Source organism: Pogoniulus pusillus, chromosome 8 (genome assembly GCF_015220805.1).
Source record: "Pogoniulus pusillus isolate bPogPus1 chromosome 8, bPogPus1.pri, whole genome shotgun sequence".
Taxonomy (NCBI): domain Eukaryota; kingdom Metazoa; phylum Chordata; class Aves; order Piciformes; family Lybiidae; genus Pogoniulus; species Pogoniulus pusillus.
In genome coordinates, this window is record NC_087271.1 from 38,329,899 (window position 1) to 38,349,407 (window position 19,509).

The window sequence follows — 19,509 nt, forward strand, 5'->3', positions numbered from 1 at the left end:
GGCAGCTTCCATGCAAGCCTCCAGGTCTGCCTCTGGGTGCACTGAAAGGAGCACGACTCTGCCTTGTAGGGTCCAGAAGGGCTCGTTTGTGCTGTAGGTCTGCCGTTGCTTGCACTCGGTGCTCTGCCAGCTGCTTTCCTCCATCCCGGAATTGTTTGGAAAACACCTCTAAGATCCTCGACTCCAACCATCGACCCAACACCACAGGGGCCATTAAAGCACGTCCCCAAGTGCCATTGCCACACATGTCTTGAACACCTCCAGGGGCAGTGAGTCCACCACCTCCCTGGGCACCTTTTTCCATCGCCACCCACCCGAGAATGACTTTTTTCCTAGTTTTGTAGGAGTTTCTTTACTTTCTTGTCAATATCCAGCCTAGACCTCCCCTGCCACAACTTGAGACTCTGTCCCCTTCTTCTGGTGCTGCTTGCCTGGCAGAAGAACCCAACCCCACCTGGCTACAGCCTCCCTGCAGGGAGTTGTAGAGAGCAATGAGCTCTGCCCTGAGCCTCCTGTTCTCCATCTCACACTCTGCCACTCCCTGAATGGAGATTGGAGCCAGGTGAGGCTTTGTGGGTTTCTTCCAAGTCACAAGCAATAGGATAAGAGGAAACATCCTTGAGTTGCACCAAGGGAGGTTTAGGTTGAACATTGGGAACAATTTCTTCCCCCAAAGGGTTGTCAAGCCCTGGAAGAGGCTACCCAGGGCAGTGGTGGAGTCCCCGTGCCTGGAGACGTGGTTTAGTGGTGATTTTGGCATTGCTTTTGCTATCCATGCTAAAGTCAGCAGGCACAGAATCCATATTAACTCACCCACCTGGGCTGATGGTGATTAGTGGAAAGAGATTAATTTTGGTGTTGATTTAGTGGTTAATTCTCCACAGACTGTGCAGTTCCTGGCTGCCTTGCTAGCCCAGGTGTATTAACTACTCTGAAGGCTTTCCTGTTGTGGGTGTGCCAAGCTAAAACTACTAGCACCTGTTACACAGAGCATTAAACTGGCACGGATGGACAGCTGTTTTCAATTCTCCTTGCTTCAGATGGCTCTCCTGAGCCAGAGAGGTGAAACATATCACTGGCCTCATTTCCCATCTCTCTGTGCTCCTTTCATGCTCTTAGAGACCAAAACAACTAAACCTGTGAGAGGATCTGTTTAGGGAGGGGAAACTGCAGCAGCAGAAAGGGATCAGCCTGTGCAACCTGTAACCCTTCTGTGAGTATCCCCTTCAAAACTCATTCTGTCCATGCCTGTGTTTCCCAGGGATGTGGTGTGTCTGAGGCAGGACTGCTCTGGAAGTAGGTTTCTGGTGTCTGCAGGGAGAGACTTTCAAGCTTTGCTCCCTGGTGTTATTGTTTGTAATTTGCTGTTGGTTTTTTTCCTTCATCTTTCCAGCTGACAAAATCTATCTGTAGAGTTATCAACAAAGCAAGTGAAGTAGGGAGCTGGAGGTGATCAAAGGGGATTTGGATGGGATGTGAGAGCAAACATTCATCTCTCCAATATATTTTTCCACTTTCTCTTGGGCTCCCTGTGTTTGTTAGATCATAGAATCAGACAGGGTTGAAAAGGATAACAAATATCATCTAGGATGACTCACAGGAAATGCTGGTTTGGAGGTCTGTAAGGGAGTAAGGGAATTGTTGCTAAGCTTGACACGGTTTGAGGCAGGGGAAAAAACCTCAAGGCCTCTATTGGTTCTTCTCATCTGGTCCATGGGTACTTAAATTCACTGCAGGGATAGCTGATGCAATGCAACTGGAGTGGGAAGAGGGGAGGATTTTGGTAGTAGTGAGGCTGGAGATCAACCAGGAAGAAAGGGAGCTGGGGGTTCTGGTAGATAGTAGCTGAAGATGAGGCAGCAGTGCCCAGGTAGGCAGCAGAGCCAATGGCATCCTGGGCTGGCTCAGGAGCAGTGTGGGCAGCAGGACAAGGGAGGTTCTTGTGCCCCTGTGCTCAGCACTGCTCAGGCCACCCCTTGAGTGCTGTGTCCAGTTCTGGGCTCCTCAATTCAAGAGAGATGTTGAGGTGCTGGAAGGTGTCCAGAGAAGGGCAGCAAGGCTGGGGAGGGGCCTGGAGCACAGCCCTGTGAGGAGAGGCTGAGGGAGCTGGGGGTGTGCAGCCTGCAGCAGAGGAGGCTCAGGGCAGAGCTCATTGCTGTCTGCAGCTACCTGCAGGGAGGCTGTAGCCAGGTGGGGTTGGGCTCTGCTGCCAGGCAAGCAGCAACAGAAGAAGGGGACAGAGTCTGAAGCTGTGCCAGGGGAGGTCTAGGCTGGATGTGAGGAGGAAGTTCCTGGCAGAGAGAGTGATTGGCATTGGAATGGGCTGCCCAGGGAGGTGGTGGAGTTGCTGTGCCTGGAGGTGTTGAAGCCAAGCCTGGCTGAGGCACTTAGTGCCATGGTCTGGTTGATTGGCCAGGGCTGGGTGCTAGGTTGGCCTGGATGATCTTGGAGGTCTCTTCCAACCTGGTTGATTCTATGATTCTAAGATTTCAGCTTGTTCAATTTACCTTGCTGAAAATTATTTTGCTGAGTTGCTCTCATGTCAGAAGGGCTCTGAACCAGACAGCTGAAAGTACTTGAAAGGTAAGAAAAAAAAGAAGTCTTTTTATTTCCTTTGAGATTTTTGTTGTTTGCTCTGATTAAAAAAGCCCAGCCAGTTTTTTTTCTCTGACTTACCACAGCAGATACCCTCTGGGGTTTTGAAAGGCTTACACAAACCTCAGTAAGCCTGTGTTGTGGATATGTATTACTGGGGCAAAATGTCTGGCAGTATTTAATGTCACTCCAGCTTGAAAGGCTTAAAGCTTTCCCAGGGTGTCCCCTCATATCTGCTGTAAAGTAGGCAGGAACTGTGGCTTGAATGGAGCTAAGCTTTAACCTGGAAGGTAATTATTTTAGACTGCTTCTTCCCAGTAACTTCCATTTTAGTCTCTAATTTGTCTGTGGCAGTTGTTGTAAAAGCTCTGCCTCTTCTCCTGAGAATGTGCTGGAATTTAATTGCTTGTACAAATGCCCTCTCTAACCATTTAGTATCTTCTCATCCAAAACTCTTCCTGTGCCTTCTAGTGCAGTGTTTCACCAAGTGGAAGTTCTTCACTGTATGAAACATGTCACTATTTTATTTCCACAATGAAAGTACTTTTTGATTACACTAAAAACATCTTTCACTGGAGAAGTAAAATTGGTCAAATAGAGGAGTCATAACATTTTTTGAGCTATGAGGTAATTGCAGGTAATTCTTTGCTAGGGGAAGTTGTGTATTACCCTGGAAATGTCACTAATCACAGTATCATCAAGGTTGGAAGAGACCTCACAGATCATCAAGTCCAACCCTTTACCACAGAGCTCAAGGCCAGACCATGGCACCAAGTGCCACGTCCAGTCCTGCCTTGAACAGCTCCAGGGACGGCGACTCCACCACCTCCCCGGGCAGCCCATTCCAGTGTCCAATGACTCTCTCAGTGAAGAACTTTCTCCTCACCTCCAGCCTAAATTTCCCCTGGCATAGCTTGAGGCTGTGTCCTCTTGTTCTGGTGCTGGCCACCTGAGAGAAGAGAGCAACCTCCTCCTGGCCACAACCACCCTTCAGGTAGTTGTAGACAGCAATAAGGTCACCCCTGAGCCTCCTCTTCTCCAGGCTAACCAATCCCAGCTCCCTCAGCCTCTCCTCGTAGGGCTGTGCTCAAGACCTCTCCCCAGCCTCGTTGCCCTTCTCTGGACACGCTCAAGCATCCAAGCTCTGCGTGGACAGAGCAAGACAACAGCCTTTCTTTAATTGCTAACAGTTTGAACTTGCTTCAGTAGCTGGATTTTTTTTTCCCCACTCCACAGCCTGCAGAATGGCTGTAAACTCTCTGGCCTTCCACTTCAGCTTCAATCTTGCCATGAAGTCTGTGTGAAAGCTTCCCCGTGGCCACATCTTCTATCCGCTTCTGCAGAAGGTCATGGTTATGCTTTTAGGGACAACAGAAAGTCAATCCTTCAGTGAGGACTGACTGTCCTAAACTGGAAGCATGTGATTGAACAGAAGGCAGCTAGGTAATTCATCACAAAATGAATATTTGTGCTACCTAGCAAATACACAAATGCTGTTAAGCCTCTCTACATTTTCCAATGAGTATGCAGGAATTCAGGAGCAATTTCTAATTAATGTGTGAGCAATTAGTACATCTTGCTTATCAGACACTGCAGAAAAGCTAACCTGAAGGAGAAGCATCATAGAATCAACCAGGTTGGAAGAGATTTCCAAGCTCATCCAGTCCAACCTAGCACCCAGCCCTGTCCAATCAACCAGGCCATGGCACTAGGTGCCCCATCTAAGCTTTGCTTCAACACTTCCAGGGACAGCAACTCCACCACCTCCCTGGGCAGCCCATTCCAATGCCAATCACTCCCTCTGGCAAGAACTGGATTGGGAAAAGGTGGAAATGCAGTTAGAGGTAACAGTAGCACAAGCCTGTGTGTAGCAGATGGAGAGAGCAATGTGGGTATGAAGCCTGTGATTAGAGGGAGCCAGAGTCTGTTTCCTGACATAAGGCTGAGACAATAGAAGGTACAGTGATGTTAGCTGCAGTGTGCTCTGCTTGCCAATGAAGTAGCTGGGTTGAGAACACCTATGAGAGAAAGGACACACAAATTCTCCAAATCCTACCTTCCTTTGAAGCGAGACTCTTGCAAAATTCTCCCTATGCTGCTTTGTTTCAAGGCAGTAGGATTTGCCTGAGCTGACCTCGAGCTGTGCCTGTCCAGCAGTCTCTGCTCAGTTCTGAAAAACTTGTAACCTCTCTCTAACCTCAGGTTGATGCTTCAGGCTATCCTGAAGTCACCTTGCCTTCTCAGCACAGCACTTCTTGCCCTAGTCTTTTCATAGCTCCCTGTGAAAGAGAAGGAGGTGACAGCCACACATTGAGCACCAGGTATTACTCAGTAAGGGTTTGCAGTCACCTTACAGGTATTTTCTGCTCTGCATTATCCCTCTTTGCACACTTGATTTGTCTGCTGAGAGACTCACCTTTCAGTTAACACATTTGTTAGATCACATTCTTCATCTAAACAAGAGCTCTGCATCAAAACTTCACTACTCTGACCCCTTCCACACTAGCCAAGATGTTTCTCTCTGACTCTAGTGCTCTTCTCTCCTGTTGAAGTTCTCTCCCGTTGGAATTTGAAGCTCCCTCTTTTTCCTCTCTCTCTCCCGTTGGAATTTGAAGCTCCCTCTTTTTCCTCTCTCTCTCCCGTTGGAATTTGAAGCTCCCTCTTTTTCCTCTCTCTCTCCCGTTGGAATTTGAAGCTCCCTCTTTTTCCTCTCTCTCTCCCGTTGGAATTTGAAGCTCCCTCTTTTTCCTCTCTCTCTCCCGTTGGAATTTGAAGCTCCCTCTTTTTCCTCTCTCTCTCCCGTTGGAATTTGAAGCTCCCTCTTTTTCTCTCCTGTTGGAATTTGAAGCTCAGAAGGCAGCACCTTTTCAGAGCTGACAAGCAGAAGAGTTTCTCCCAGAGCAAAGCAACTTCTCCAAGAGAACTGCTGCCCACATATTCTCTCTCAAAGAGTTGGGTGGGTTCAGTCTTGGATCTTCTTCCCTATACAAGCCTGCAGCTGTGTGAAAGGTCTTTGTTTTCTCACTGAGCAAGTACTACATAATACATATGATATGTTTTTGACACTGTTTCTGAGCACTCCACTCCTTAAAAGTCTTTATAAGTCCAAAGGCAAGCGATTCCCATCTCAGCATCTGTAGCCAAGTGCTCCTCTCCCATAGATGTCAAATTTTGCCTTCTCTGTTCCAAGTTGGGTTAGATTTCTGCATCCTGGCAGAGTTACACTGAGCACTGCTTTTATTTATCATTATTTCCTGATTTTATGTGTCTCAGATCCTTAAGTGACATATTCTGTTCTATATTGCCATGGTAACTGGAATGTCTGAACAACAGGAAGGCACTATCAACATGCTAATTAATGTCTTGAACTTCTTTCTGAAGGAGAAATAAAGAACAAGGTCTCATTGAACAGCAAGTATTGGCCTGTACTCTTTCTGGGCTTTGTTTAGAATCATAGAGTCAATCATAGAATCAACCAGGTTGGAAGAGACCTCTAAGATCATCCAGACCAACCTAGCACCCAGCCCTATCCAGTCAACTAGACCATGGCACTAAGTGCCTCATCCAGGCTTTTCTTGAACACCTCCAAGGATGGTGACTCCACCATCTCCCTGGGCAGCCCATTCCAATGCCAAATCATTCTCTCTGTGAAGAACTTCCTCCTCACATCCAGCCTATACTTCCCCTGGCACCATTTACTGGCACCATGGGATATCTGAGGATGAATGAACCAGCAATCTGAAACAAGAGCATCCACAACCTCAGCTTTTTGCTATCTCAGCACATTTGTTTAACCAGGAAATCTTAAAGTTTCACCCTGAGAGTGGTGAGAGCCTGGAATGGGTTGCCCAGGGAGGTGGTTGAGGCCCCATGCCTGGAGGTGTTTAAGGCCAGGCTGCTCTAGGGTAGGGTGTCCCTGCCCATGGCAGGGAGTTTGGAACTAGATGATCCTTGTGGTCCCTTCCAAGCCTGACTGATTCTATGAAAGTTGATGCTGTGATCAGGAAATTGGAAAATAAAATGGAGGAGCTCTGCTGTTCCCAGGAGACCCAGGGATCTTGACCAGCCCCCACGTGAGCTCTCAGCTCAGCCCTGAGACTATAAATGTGCTGCTCATTTCCTCCTTGCTTCAGCCATTAAGGGCTCAGCCTGTCTCTGGAGAAGCTCCCTGATGGAGGTTGATTGATGAGGGTGAGCAGAACACCAGATGGACTCTGGCACAGCCCACAACCACCTGTCCTCCCTAAGTCACCTCAGCAGTTGGTGCTGTGCCTGGAATGAACCCTTTCACTTTAGGCTTGCAGGTCCTCTGCTGTTGGAGAGCAAGAGGAGGAGGTTGTCAAGTCCAGGCATGGTTTCTTGTGCCCCATCTCTTCAGTGGATCAGGCACAACCCTTTTCTGATCTATGCTTAGACAAGAGATAAACCCCACCAGAGGTACTATGGCTGTTTATTTTTTTCCCTGCACAGCTGGATTATTCAGCTCCAGCTTCTGTATCTCTAGGAGAGGTAGGATGGCTGTTCTCACACTTTGCACAAAGCTTTCATCAACTGCACCTATTGAGGGTGGAATTTGGTGGGAGCTGTGAATTACACCAGGGAATGAATGCTGCCTTTCAAGTGAGGAGGCTCTGTGGTTGTTATCTGACCTAACATTGCTGACATGTGCCTTTTTACAGGTTTTTGCTGTTGATTAGTGCCTTGCTAATGAAATGCAGCTGGTTTGATCAGTCTGTGATGTGCTTTACTTGTAATTAAAATCACATAAGCTTTCTGATAGATGTTCTGCATTGACTGCTTTCAAGGGCTGCTTCAAGACACTGATGAGCTGTCTTGTGGCAAAATGCTTAAGGCGCTGTTGGTGTCCTGAAATTTATTGTATGCAGCAGATTTTCCTCCTCCAGGCAGCAGGTGTAAGTTTCCCTAAGTATAAAAGCTCAGTTTTCTTCCTCTGCCATGGAGAACCTGTGTTGTGCAGTTATGGCTACCAGCTGGCATTTAGAAATCACTCAGTGTGACACAAGAAGGCTTTGGCTTTGGAAGGGATGGTGTTAGGAGTGGTTTGCCTTGTGCCAGTGTTGGTTTAGAAGCTGGAAAGAGTCATCCAGGAAATGATTGCATTTGTTACTGACTGCAGTATCTATTTGTATTTCTGCACTTTGGCCACAACAACCCCAAGCAGCACTACAGGCTGGGGTCAGAGTGGCTGAGAGCAGCCAGGCAGAGAGGGAGCTGGGGCTACTGGTGGATAGTAGGCTGAAGCTGAGGCAGCAGTGCCCAGGTGGGCAGCAGAGCTAATGGCATCCTGGGCTGGCTCAGGAGCAGTGTGGGCAGCAGGACAAGGGAGGTTCTTCAGCCCCTGTACTCAGCACTGCTCAGGCCACAGCTTGAGTGCTGTGTCCAGTTCTGGGGTCCCTCCATTCAAGGGAGATGTTGAGGTGCTGGAAGGTGTCCAGAGAAGGGCAACAAGCCTGGTGAGGGGCCTGGAGCACAGCCCTGTGAGGAGAGGCTGAGGGAGCTGGGGGTGTGCAGCCTGCAGCAGAGGAGGCTCAGGGCAGAGCTCATTGCTGTCTGCAGCTCCCTGAAGGGAGGCTGTAGCCAGGTGGGGTTGGGCTCTGCTGCCAGGCAAGCAGCAACAGAAGAAGGGGACAGAGTCTGAAGCTGTTCCAGGGGAGGTCTAGGCTGGATGTGAGGAGGAAGTTGTTGTCAGAGAGAGTGATTGGCATTGGAATGGGCTGCCCAGGGAGGTGGTGGAGTTGCTGTGCCTGGAGGTGTTGAAGCCAAGCCTGGCTGAGGCACTTAGTGCCATGGTCTGGTTGGTTGGGCAGGGCTGGGTGCTAGGTTGGACTGGCTGAGCTTGGATGTCTCTTCCAACCTGGTTGATTCTATGATTCTATTTAATGATATGCTGTCAAACAGAAAGAAATGGACAAATCCATGATGACCTCCAGAGAGGAGTTCCAAGTTTTGCATTCCTTCTGTATTCAGAATAGGTTTAAAAACATTTCTTGTCCCTCACTGCAGTGTTTGCTTTGTCTCTTCTAATGCTTGCTTCTCAGAACCTGCAGCTGCTGAACTCCACAGGGATTTCTCTGGCTGTCAGCTGGGACCTGATGATTGATGTGGATAATTACCTCATTAGCTATTATCCATCATGCAATGAGACATGAGTGAAACAAGTCTGTGTGCCCAAAGAGCAACTCAGCTATGAGATTGTGGGTCTCTGCTCTGGCTCCATGTACAACATCACACTTCATCCTGCAAAGAAGGGATTTACCAGTGAGCCCCAGTTTCTAGAAGCAAGTACAGGCAGGAACAGGCAGTATTTTCCTTCAGAGTCAGAAACTGTAGATCTCTTATGTTAGATTCAAACAAATGGAGCAAATTGTTTGGCTTTGCAGGTTTGTAACACCCTGCCTGAGCTCTGGAGAGCACTTTTCCCCCCCAGCCTCAGTTGCTATTTTCTGTCCTTGTTTTCTGTAGATTCTGAGAGAGTGATTGGCATTGGAATGGGCTGCCCAGGGAGGTGGTGGAGTCACTGTGCCTGGAGGTGTTGAAGCAAAGCCAAAGCCTGGCTGAGGCACTTAGTGGCATGGTGTGATTGATTGCCCAGGGCTGGGTGCTAGGTTGGACTGAATGATCTTGTTGGTCTCTTCCAACCTGGTTGATTCTATGTTGGTAATGCTCCCTCTTGCTCTTTGTGGGTCTGAAACCTGGCACAGAGTATGAAGTCACTGTCATACCTGTGAAAGATGATGTGGAGGGGGAACCATCCTCAGGGAGTGGTAGGACTGGTAGGTGGAAGTTTCTTTTATCATAGTGATGTTACTACAGGGTTCAGGGACAGATGTGTCAAGATCACAACACAAAAGGTGCTCCTTGGCCACTTATTCATGTATGACCTGCAGCCAGGCCTGCTTATATCCTGTTTAAGCTTCTCTACACTGTCTCTTAACCACTGGCCCAAGCCCAGTCTTTTGTCTTGGTTTTTAAACCTCCAGTAACTTCACCTAAGCTTAACTTTAGGAATGGCTCAAGCCAGACACAGGATGAGTGTAGTCAGATGGCTTCTGTACTTAATAACAAGTCTTGAACAAGCACAGACCTGGACCTAGGTCCAGCAGCAACACAATGTTTTCTTATTCATGACTTCCCTAGGTAGATCACTGACAAGATGACCTCACATAACACAATCTGTGGTCTGGGTATGGCCCTTGCTCATGGACCCTTTGGGCAGCTGCTGCTGACTGCCTCACAGCTATTTACTACTGCTGCTTTATCTGGCCTCTGAGGCCAGGAGCAATAAGGAAGAGGACAAGTTCTTCTTCCTTCCTGTATTGCTTGGCTCCAACATTGTTTTTCTGCTCACCAACTTGAACAGTTGGACAGAGGGGAGCAGATTAGTACACCACTGCCAGGCCTGCATTTCTGCTATGGGCTGTTAGCCCCAGCCCACTCTACACCTGCCCCATGGAGGTGAAGTTGTGCTTGTCCAGTGGGCTACACAGTGGCAGAGCCCTGGCATTCCTGTAGTAGCTTGAGTCTTTGCCCCTTACATGTGAAATGACTGAACAAACTTTAGCTTCATCATGGCACTTAGAGCTTGAAGCTTTGGATTACTTCATCTTGTCACAGAGCCTAACTCAGATGTAGTCATCTCTAGCTAGAGGAGAACACAGATGCATCTTTCATCTGACTTCTGCTCCAACTACATGCTTAGTTTGATCAGAATGGAGTCTGGAGGCCTTGGAGAACAAAGCTGCTCTTCTGAGAAGCAGCTGAGGCTACTGGAATTGTTCAGCCTGGGGAAAATGAGGCTGAGAGGAGATCTGGAGGGCATGGCTGATGAGGAGAGGCTGAGGGACCTGGGGCTGTTTAGCCTGGAGAAGACTGAGAGGGGATTTGATAAATGTTTATAAGTATCTGAAGGCTGCCAGGATGTGGGGACAGGCTCTGCTCACTGCTCCCTGGGATAGGACAAGGAGCAGTGGGTGTAAGCTGCAGCACAGGAGGTTCCAGCTCAACACAAGGGGGAACTTCTTTGCTGTAAGGGTCCCAGAGCACTGGCACAGGCTGCCCAGAGAGGTTGTGGAATCTCCTTCTCTGGAGACTTTCCAGGCCTGTCTGGATGTGTTCCTCTGTGATCTGTGCTAGATTGTGTGGTCCTGCTGTGGCAGGGGGGTTGGACTCGATGCTCTCCTTGGGTCCCTTCCAACCCCTAACATCCTGTGAGCCTGTCATCTCTCTACACCTCCCTGTGTGGGTATATGAGCCAGGTTGGAGTCAGTCTCTTCTCCCAGGTAACAAGTGATAGGACAAGAGAAGATGGCCTCAGGTTGCACCAGGGGAGGTTTAGGTTGGACATTAGAAGAAGCTTTTTCACTGAAAGGATTCTCAGACACTGGAACAGGCTCCCCAGGCAGGTGGTTGAATTCCCATCCCTGGAGGTGTTTAAAAGATGCAGAGATGTGGTGCTGGGGGGCATGATTTAGCACTAGCCTTGGTAGAGTTAGATAATGGTTGAACTTGATGATCTTAAAGGGCTTTTCCAATTAAATCAAGCCAATGATTCAGCTTAGAAGGCCTGGCAGGTTCTACTGTTCCTTGACTGTGATTTTCCTGTTACAAGGAGCCTAGCCATTCCAGGCCTGAATGGTAAAGCAGATCTGGAAACTGTTGAATTACTGCTGCCTCCAAACCCTTAGAAGTTCATAGGAGTCTGCCTTTATTTCTCTGTGCAGCTTCTATGAACTCTCCCTGTATTTCATCACTGCCCTGTGAGGGTTGTGGCTCCAGGCACCAACATGAACTCTCCTAATGGTTCTAATTCACTGTAGAACTGACTGCAGGTTATAGTTACAGAAGTCTGGACATTCAAGGTATAAAAATCTGATATAACTGTGCCTGTTGCCAAGCAAAGTGTTCCCAATTGTTTTCCAGTACTCTAAGTTTGGCAACTGTCATCCCTTGGAGCTGCCTTCAGTGCCTGAAGGGATCCTTCAGGAAGCTTGGAGAGGGACTTTTTGTAGGTGTCTAACAATAGGACAAAGGGGGAATGGTGTGAAGCTGAGGGACAGCAGGGTTAGAGTGGATCTTAGAAAGAAGCTCTTCACTATGAGGGTGTGAGACACTGGAGGAGGCTGCCCAGAGAGGTTGTGGATGCCTTCTCCCTGAGGATGTTCAAGGCCAGGCTGGATGATGTCTGGTTGATTGGCCAGGGCTGGGTGCTAGGTTGGACTGGATGAGCTTGGAGATCTCTTCCAACCTGGTTCATTCTATGATTTGTAGTGCCATGGTCTAGTTGACTGGATAGGGCTGGGTGCTAGGTTGGACTGGATGAGCTTGGAGGTCTCTTCCAACCTGGCTGATTCTGTGATTCTCTGAACTGTGTGGATTTCCCCCCAGAGAGACTTGCTCCTTGGCATGATGCATTCAACTGGTCCTGAAAATGTAATGAAAAATGACTGTTTTATTTCTGGAAACTTCCTCGCTGCTGCATGTCTCAGGCATGAATTGTCCAGGCATTTGCACTTACCTTGCAACTGGTGTGATGGAAGGAAGAGTTCCATCACCTGTGCTGTGCTGCAAGGATAGTCAAGTGGGCAGAGGCCAATGGGATGAGACTGAACAAGGCCAAGTGCAGGGTTCTGCACTTTGGCCACAGCAACCCCAAGCAGCACTACAGGCTGGGGACAGAGTGGCTGGAGAACCTTAGTGCCATGGTCTAGTTGATTGGCTAGGGCTGGGTGCTAGGTTGGGTTGGATGATCTTGGAGGTCTCTTCCAGCCTGGCTGACTCTCTGATTCTATGTCTTGAGCAGCTTAGTTGGGTTGTAAGGTTGGAGGAGATGATATCTAAGGTCCCTTCCGACCTAAACCATTCTGTGGTTCCCCTGTTACTTTCCAAAGAAGCCTGCCAGCAAGATTTAAAGCTATTATATGGCAAAGGAAAGCTTGAACAATTTTGAAGTCTCATTCTATCTGGAAACTCTGAAATCCATCTCCCTTACAAAAGGGTGGGTGTGCAGCAGCTGAAGGCTGAACAATCCCCAAGCAGCGCTATAGGCTGGGGACTGAGTGGCTGGAGAGCAGCCAGGAGGAAAGGGACCTGGGGGTACTGATAGATAGCAGGCTGAAGATGAGCCAGCAGTGTGCCCAGGTGGCCAAGAGAGCCAATGGCATCCTGGCCTGCATCAGGAGCAGTGTGGCCAGTAGGACAAAGGAGGTTCTTCTGCCCCTGTACTCAGCACTGGTCAGGCCACACCTTGAGTGCTGTGTCCAGTTCTGGGCCCCTCAATTCAAGAAAGATGCTGAGGTGCTGGAACATGTCCAGAGAAGGGCAACAAAGCTGGTGAGGGGCCTGGAGCACAAATCCTATGAGGAGAGGCTGAGGGAGCTGGGCCTGTTTAGCCTGGAGAAGAGGAGGCTCAGGGGTGATCTTATTACTGTCTACAACTACCTGAAGGGGCATTGTAGCCAGGTGGGGGGTGGCCTCTTCTCCCAGGCAAGCAGCAATAGAACAAGGGGACACAGTCTCAAGTTGTGCCAGGGTAGGTATAGGCTGGATGTTAGGAAGAAGTTCTTCACAGAGAGAGTGATTGGCATTGGAATGGGCTGCCCAGGGAGGTGGTGGAGGCACCGTCCCTGGAGGTCTTCAAGAAAAGCCTGGATGAGGCACTTAGTGCCATGGTCTGGTTGATTGGTTAGGGCTGGGTGCTAGGTTGGACTGGGTGATCTTGGAGGTCTCTTCCAATCTGGCTGATTCTATGATTCTAATCCCAAATCAGATCTGACATGCTTCAGGTTGGCATGTAAATGATTGGAGGAAAAGGGATTTCAAATAACAAGACCCTACAACCTCCACACTGCCATTGCAAGGCTGTGCTGCTTCTCTGTGGTTATTTGGAACATCCTTGGCTTGTCTTTTCAAGCTCTTCTTCACAGACATGGGGGCTGCAGAACCTCTTGAAAAGGAGGGGGGAAAAAAGAAAAGCCATAACAAGTAATCATGCTCACGTTCTTATGTAACCCTTGGAATTTAGGAGCTATGACAGAGATGAATGGCAGCTACTGCAAAGCTACCACTAAGCTCTGATTCATCACCCAAAATAGCAGAAACCTTGGAGGAGTCTGTCAGACAGGTCTGCAGAGTGGGCAGAAAGAAAGGAGCAACAAATCGTTGACACTGGAGATGAGTTGCAGCAGAAGAGGTTCCAGCTCAACACAGGGGGGAACTTCTTTCCTGTAAGGGTTCAGAGCACTGGAACAGGCTCCCCAGAGAGGTTGTGGAGTCTCCTTCCCTGGAGAATTCCAAGGCCTGTCTGGATGTGTTCCTCTGTGATCTGTGCTAGATTGTGTGGTCCTGCTCTGGCAGGGGGGTTGGACTCAATGATCTCCTTGGGTCCCTTCCAACCCCTAATATCCTGTGAAACTTTTTACACTGAGGGTGGTGAAACTTTGGCCCAGATTGCATAGAGAGGTGGTAGATGCCCCAGAATCACAGAATCAAACCAGCTGGGAGAGACCTCCATGCTCATCCAGTCCAATCTGTCATCTAGCCCTGTCCAATCAGCCAGACCATGGCACTAAGTGCCTCAGCCAGGCTTGGCTTCAACACCTCCAGGCACAGCCACTCCACCACCTCCCTGGGCAGCCCATTCCAATGCCAATCACTCTCTCTGCCAACAACTTCCTCCTAACATCCAGCCTAGACCTGCCCTGGCACAGCTTGAGACTGTCCCCCCTCATTTTGTTGCTGTAGGGGTATTTTTGCAATGCCTGCACACAACACTCCCCTGCAATCTTTTGTGTGTGTTACGTTTTCAAGAGCAACGTCACCTCTACTGAAAGAATACAGGTTCTGAGTTAGAACACACGTTTTCTTGCTCAAGGCGAGTAGAACTGGCTGTGGCAGGGAGCTGTTGTGCTGTGGTGTGAAATTGTAGACCTCCTTCCCCATCCCTTGCGTCTCATGGAGGATTTGGTACCCTTTAGCTCCCTCTCCTGTCCAGCGGGAGCTATGCATGTGAGGAGCAATTCGGAGGAGGGTTTTGCATCACAGCATCACAGGATGTTAGGGGTTGGAAGGGACCCAAGGAGATCATCCAGTCCCACCCCCCTGCCACAGCAGGACCACATAATCTAGCACAGATCACAGAGGAACACATCCAGACAGGCCCTGAAAGTCTCCAGAGAAGGAGACTCCACAACCTCTCTGGGCAGCCTGTGCCAGTGCTCTGGGACCCTTACAGGAAAGAAGTTCCCCCTTGTGTTGAGCTGGAACCTCCTGTGCTGCAACTTACACCCATTGCTGCTTGTCCTGTCCCAGGGAGCAGTGAGCAGAGCCTGTCCCCCCCATTCCTGAGCAGCCCTCAGGTGTTTACAAACATTGATTAAATCCCCTCTCAGCCTTCTTCTCTCCAGGCTAAACAGCCCCAGGTCCCTCAAACTAGCACCCCAACAGATCTCCAAATGCAGCAAACATCTTTGCTTCACCACTTTTCTAACTGACTACTCGGAAGGGCAGAACTCACCAGGGGTAGGTTTGCTTCAGTGTTTGAGACCTTACCCCAGATCTTCCTTCTGAGGAGGTGAGCTCCATTTTTCAAGGGTATGCAGCGATTGTGCCTGTCTAAGCTTGGCAAGAGAGGGCCAGAAATCTGTATGGAGTATGAGACAGTGTGATCTAGAAAAGCTAAATGCTGTTCAGAGCTGGCTCAACCTTTGATCTGTTTTATTTGGCAGGAGGTACAGCTGGGTCCTGGCGAGCAACAGTTTGTGCTGGAAGGATTGGAGCAAGGAGTAGAGGATACTGTCTTTGTGATGGCCTATCAGGGAGAGCACCAGAGCAGAAAGACAGAAAGTACCTTCTCAACAGGTAGGAATTGGCCTTTGGTGTTTTGCTGCCTGTGCTTTGCAGCTCTTGTGCTTACTGGTGGAGGTCAGAGATGGAGCTCACGTTCTACAGATGCACTGGGGCACTATGTGACTGTAAGCAAACCATCTAGCAAACCAGTGATGTCTCCTGGCTGGGTGTCCCTTTTCAGCCCCACCATCTGGAGGCTTGGAAACACAGTGGCATAGTGTGAGTGGAGATTGTGCTGCTGGCAAACCTTGCTGGCCAAATATGGGGCAAGGCCTGCTGGTGAGCTGCCAGTGGGCAGGAGAGATGATGATATGCTGGAGATCTCTCTGCACCATCCTAGGGCACAGCTGTTTAAATATTCTGGTGGTGCTGGGTAGCTGCCCAGGTTGGGAAATGGACACTTAAATGGCAGCAAATGAAACAAAATCTCTCCCCAGCTTGCTGTGGGAGCCTCCTCTACTGTGCCAGTGCCCACAAAGCTTGCCAGCTATGGGCAAAGTGTGAAAGGCAGAGAAATGGAAGTCCCTGGTCACTGGTGCTCTCACCTTTACAGAGACACACTCTTCTTGCTCTTGCTGAGACTCAAGACTGCAGCCTGTGGGGACCCCATCCACGTGCCAGCTCCCTGTCTGTGGGGAAGGCTGCCAGCAGCAACCTGCTGATGCAGCTAGGTGCTCTGGGAGTGCACAGTGGGAGCTCCTGCTTTCTTTGCTTCTCTTCCAGTCCTGTTGTCCTTAGGTGATTCCTGAGGATGTGAAATGCCTTCTCCAGCTCCATGGTCTGCTCTGCTGATGTGAAGTTCTGCCCCTCTGGTCCCACAGTTGGCCTTCTCTTCCCATACCCTGCAGACTGCAGCCAGAGGCAGCGGAATGGGAATACCTCCAGTGGTACCCCCATGTACCTGAACAAGGCTGGCAGCAGGCCACTGCAGGTGCACTGTGACATCACCATGGATGGAGAGTGAGTGATTCCTTACTCCTCTTTGGGTTTTTTTATCACTATAATCAAGTGGAGTGGGTGCTTGTCTTACCTGAGGCTCTTTTTCTCTACTGGCAAAGCTGCACCTCAAATGCTGTGTTCAGTTTTGGGCCCTACGCTGTAAGAGGGACAATGTCTGGAGAACAGGTCTGGTGGGGAGCAGCTGAGAGAACTGGGATTGCTCAATCTGGAGAAGAGGAGGATGAAGGGAAATGTCATTGCTCTCTACAACTCCCTGAGTGAGGTTGGGGTCACTCTCTTCTCTGTAGTATAAAGTGATAAGACGAGAGAACAAGGTCTGAAATTGTACCAATAGAGGCTTAGACTCGACATTAGGATAATTTTCTTCACTGAAAAAAGTGTTGAGGCATTGGAATGGGCTGCCCAGGGAGGTGCTGGAGTCACTGTCCCTGCAGGTGTTCAAGAAAAGCCTGGAAGGGGCACTTAGTGCCATGTTCTGGTTGCTTGGCCAGGGCTGGGTGCTAGGTTAGACTGGCTGAGCTTGGAGATCTCTTCCAACCTGGTTGATTCTATGATTCTATTATCTCCAAGCTGGTTTTGTCTGTTTAGATCAGCTTTCATGTTCATGCTGTCTGTGGGCATGTGAGGAAAGTAAACTGTAAAATGTGCACAACTAGTACCTGCCCCAGTGCTTGTGTGCAGTCAGAGTGGAAATGGGTTCCTGTCTGTGCCCTGCTTGGGTGCAGTGTTACCTTCAGCTAGAGCTGCCAACCAGCATGAGCACTTCTCAGCCCCATCCTCCTTGTCTGTCCTCAACCTGTCCTTTCTTTGCAGGTGTTTCAGAGGAGAGGAGCACTGGCCAGGTGGATTTGTGCAAGCACTGGAAAAATTATGTGGAAGGCCTTGGAGATCCCACTGGGGAATTCTGGCTTGGTACAGTACATGGGTGTGACCAGTGAGGAACTGAAGATGAGCTTTGTAGGACCACCTCAATCCTGACTCAACTCCTCCAGCCTGCAGTCTTAAGCTCTCAGCTTTTATGTCTTCTCTAGAAGTGCCAATGAAGCACTGAGAGATTTCCAAAGGCCATCAACATCTTTGGCCTTTGGAGCAGTCCCAGAGCAAAAAAAAATTCTGGGAAGGTTCACTTCAGGTTTGTGTGTTCCTGAGAGGAGGGATGAAGAAGTTGAATTTGGGAAAATGCAAAGAGCAGGATACTGCACAGAACTCAGCCACTTGCTGTGTTGGTGAACTCTCTGAATCAGAGAATCCAGCACTAAATAGGTCAAGATCTTTGGAGCAAGAGTCTTTAAATGCTCTGGGAAAAACCAGTGTTGCACTAGAGCCAGTCTTGTGCTGGTTTCAGCTGTTTGTTTTTTTCTGATGCTGTGGTCTCTGTCCAGAGAATAAGATAAGACAGCACAAACTTGGCAGAATGTCGTGAGAGCATCCAGCAGAGGAGGAGTGAGGCAGGAAATAGCTGATTTTACCAGAATGGACCTAGGATGAGAGGAGTCTAGGACTGCAGAGGTGAGCAGGCTTCCCCTTTCTTAAGAGTAATTGATTTATTTTGGTTTTCTTCTAGGTCTTGACAAGCTGCACAACCTCACAAGCAGCAGCCTGGCCTGCTACGAGCTCTGGATGGGTTTGCAGGCAGCCAGTAGATCTGTCTATGACTTCTTCCAGATTGCCTCCAGCAGGGGCAGATACAAGCTGTCAGTGGGGAATTACAGAGGCAGTGCTGGTGAGGAGTGCCTTGGACTTGTGCTGTCTCTGCTTAGCACAGGACAGGAAATGCTGGGACTTGTGTATTTGCTGCAGCCAGGCTTGTTAACCCAGGCGAGATCTGCAGCCTGGCTTCCTCATCCTCCAGCATCACATCTTGCCAGGTTAAAATCCAGCTCTCTATTTTGCTAGTCTCTTTTTATCTCCCTGCCCAAAGAAAAACTTGAGGAGACAAGCAGTAGATGAATGTTTACACTCCAGAGTGGAGGCCAAAAGAGGGTCATTGTAAGGGCTATGCTCCTCCAAGCTCTGCTCACCATCCCAAACCTGCCTCTGTCTGCTGCTTGTTTGAGAGCTTGCTTACAGACCATGAACCAAACTCTCTGTGGCACTGTCCCACCTGCTGCCTTCAGCATCTCTGTTAGCACTGCTGAAATGATAACACTTCTCAGTGGCCTCCAAACCCAGCATCTCAGACACAAACCTATCCTGCAGGCTCTCACAGCAGGCCCCAGTGCATGGCTTCATGCTTGGCAGCTCTTTTTTTCTGCACAGCCACAAAGGTGAACTTATTTTCTTTCTCTGAGCAGATATTGACATTCTGGACCACCAGCTACAGCCAGGGAAGAAGTATGAGCTCACCAAATGATACTTGCTCAAAGACTTCCTTGTCTGAGCAGATTGGAAGGTTACTGTCCTGTGTCTCAATGGCCTTTGCTATCCCAGTGCTAAGCTGAGTAGTACATTTTAAGGAATCCTTCCTGGGCTTTGGAGGAAGTCAAAACATTTCCAGTAAAGGAGCTTTAAAAAATACTTCTGGCTTCTTTGCATTGGGTGGCAGAATTACTTTTCTTCCCACTTAAACTAAGCCTTATTTCACAGAATCACTGAATCAGTCAGGGTTGGAAGGGACCACAAGGAGCAGCCAGTTCCAACCCCCCTGCCATGCCCAGGGACACCCTACCCTAGAGCAGCCTGGCCACAGCCTCAGCCAGCCTGGCCTGAAACACCTCCAGCCATGGGGCCTCAACCACCTCCCTGGGCAACCCATTCCAGCCTCTCACCACTCTCATGCTCAACAACTTCCTCCTCACCTCCAGCCTGAATCTCTCCACCTCCAGCTTTGCTCCATTCCCCCCTGTCCTGGCACTCCCTAAAAGTCCCTCCCCAGCTTTTTTGTAGCCCCCTTCAGATGCTGGCAGGCCACAAGAAGGTCACCTGGGAGCCTCCTCTTCTGCAGCCTGCACAGCCCCAACTCTTTCAGTCTGTGCTCACAGCAGAGCTGCTGCAGCCTCTGAGCATCCTCCTGGCCCTGCTCTGGACACACTCCAGCATCTCCACATCCCTCTTGTAAAAGGGGCTTCTTTATGGCATGGAGCAATGAGC

At 49.4% G+C, this 19,509-nt stretch overlaps 1 long non-coding RNA gene across 2 annotated transcripts; it reads left to right on the forward strand.

The window, feature by feature from the left end:
• The first annotated feature begins 1,069 nt into the window (after positions 1-1,069).
• Positions 1,070-18,936, forward strand: LOC135177917 (uncharacterized). 2 transcript variants are annotated; one of them, XR_010303243.1, is made up of 5 exons: positions 1,070-1,213; positions 15,339-15,471; positions 16,183-16,419; positions 17,233-17,331; positions 17,984-18,936. It is a non-coding gene; the product is annotated as an uncharacterized LOC135177917 (long non-coding RNA). The 2 variants fall into 2 exon arrangements; XR_010303244.1 differs by lacking the exon at positions 1,070-1,213 and adding an exon at positions 2,498-2,583.
• Positions 18,937-19,509: the final 573 nt, after the last annotated feature.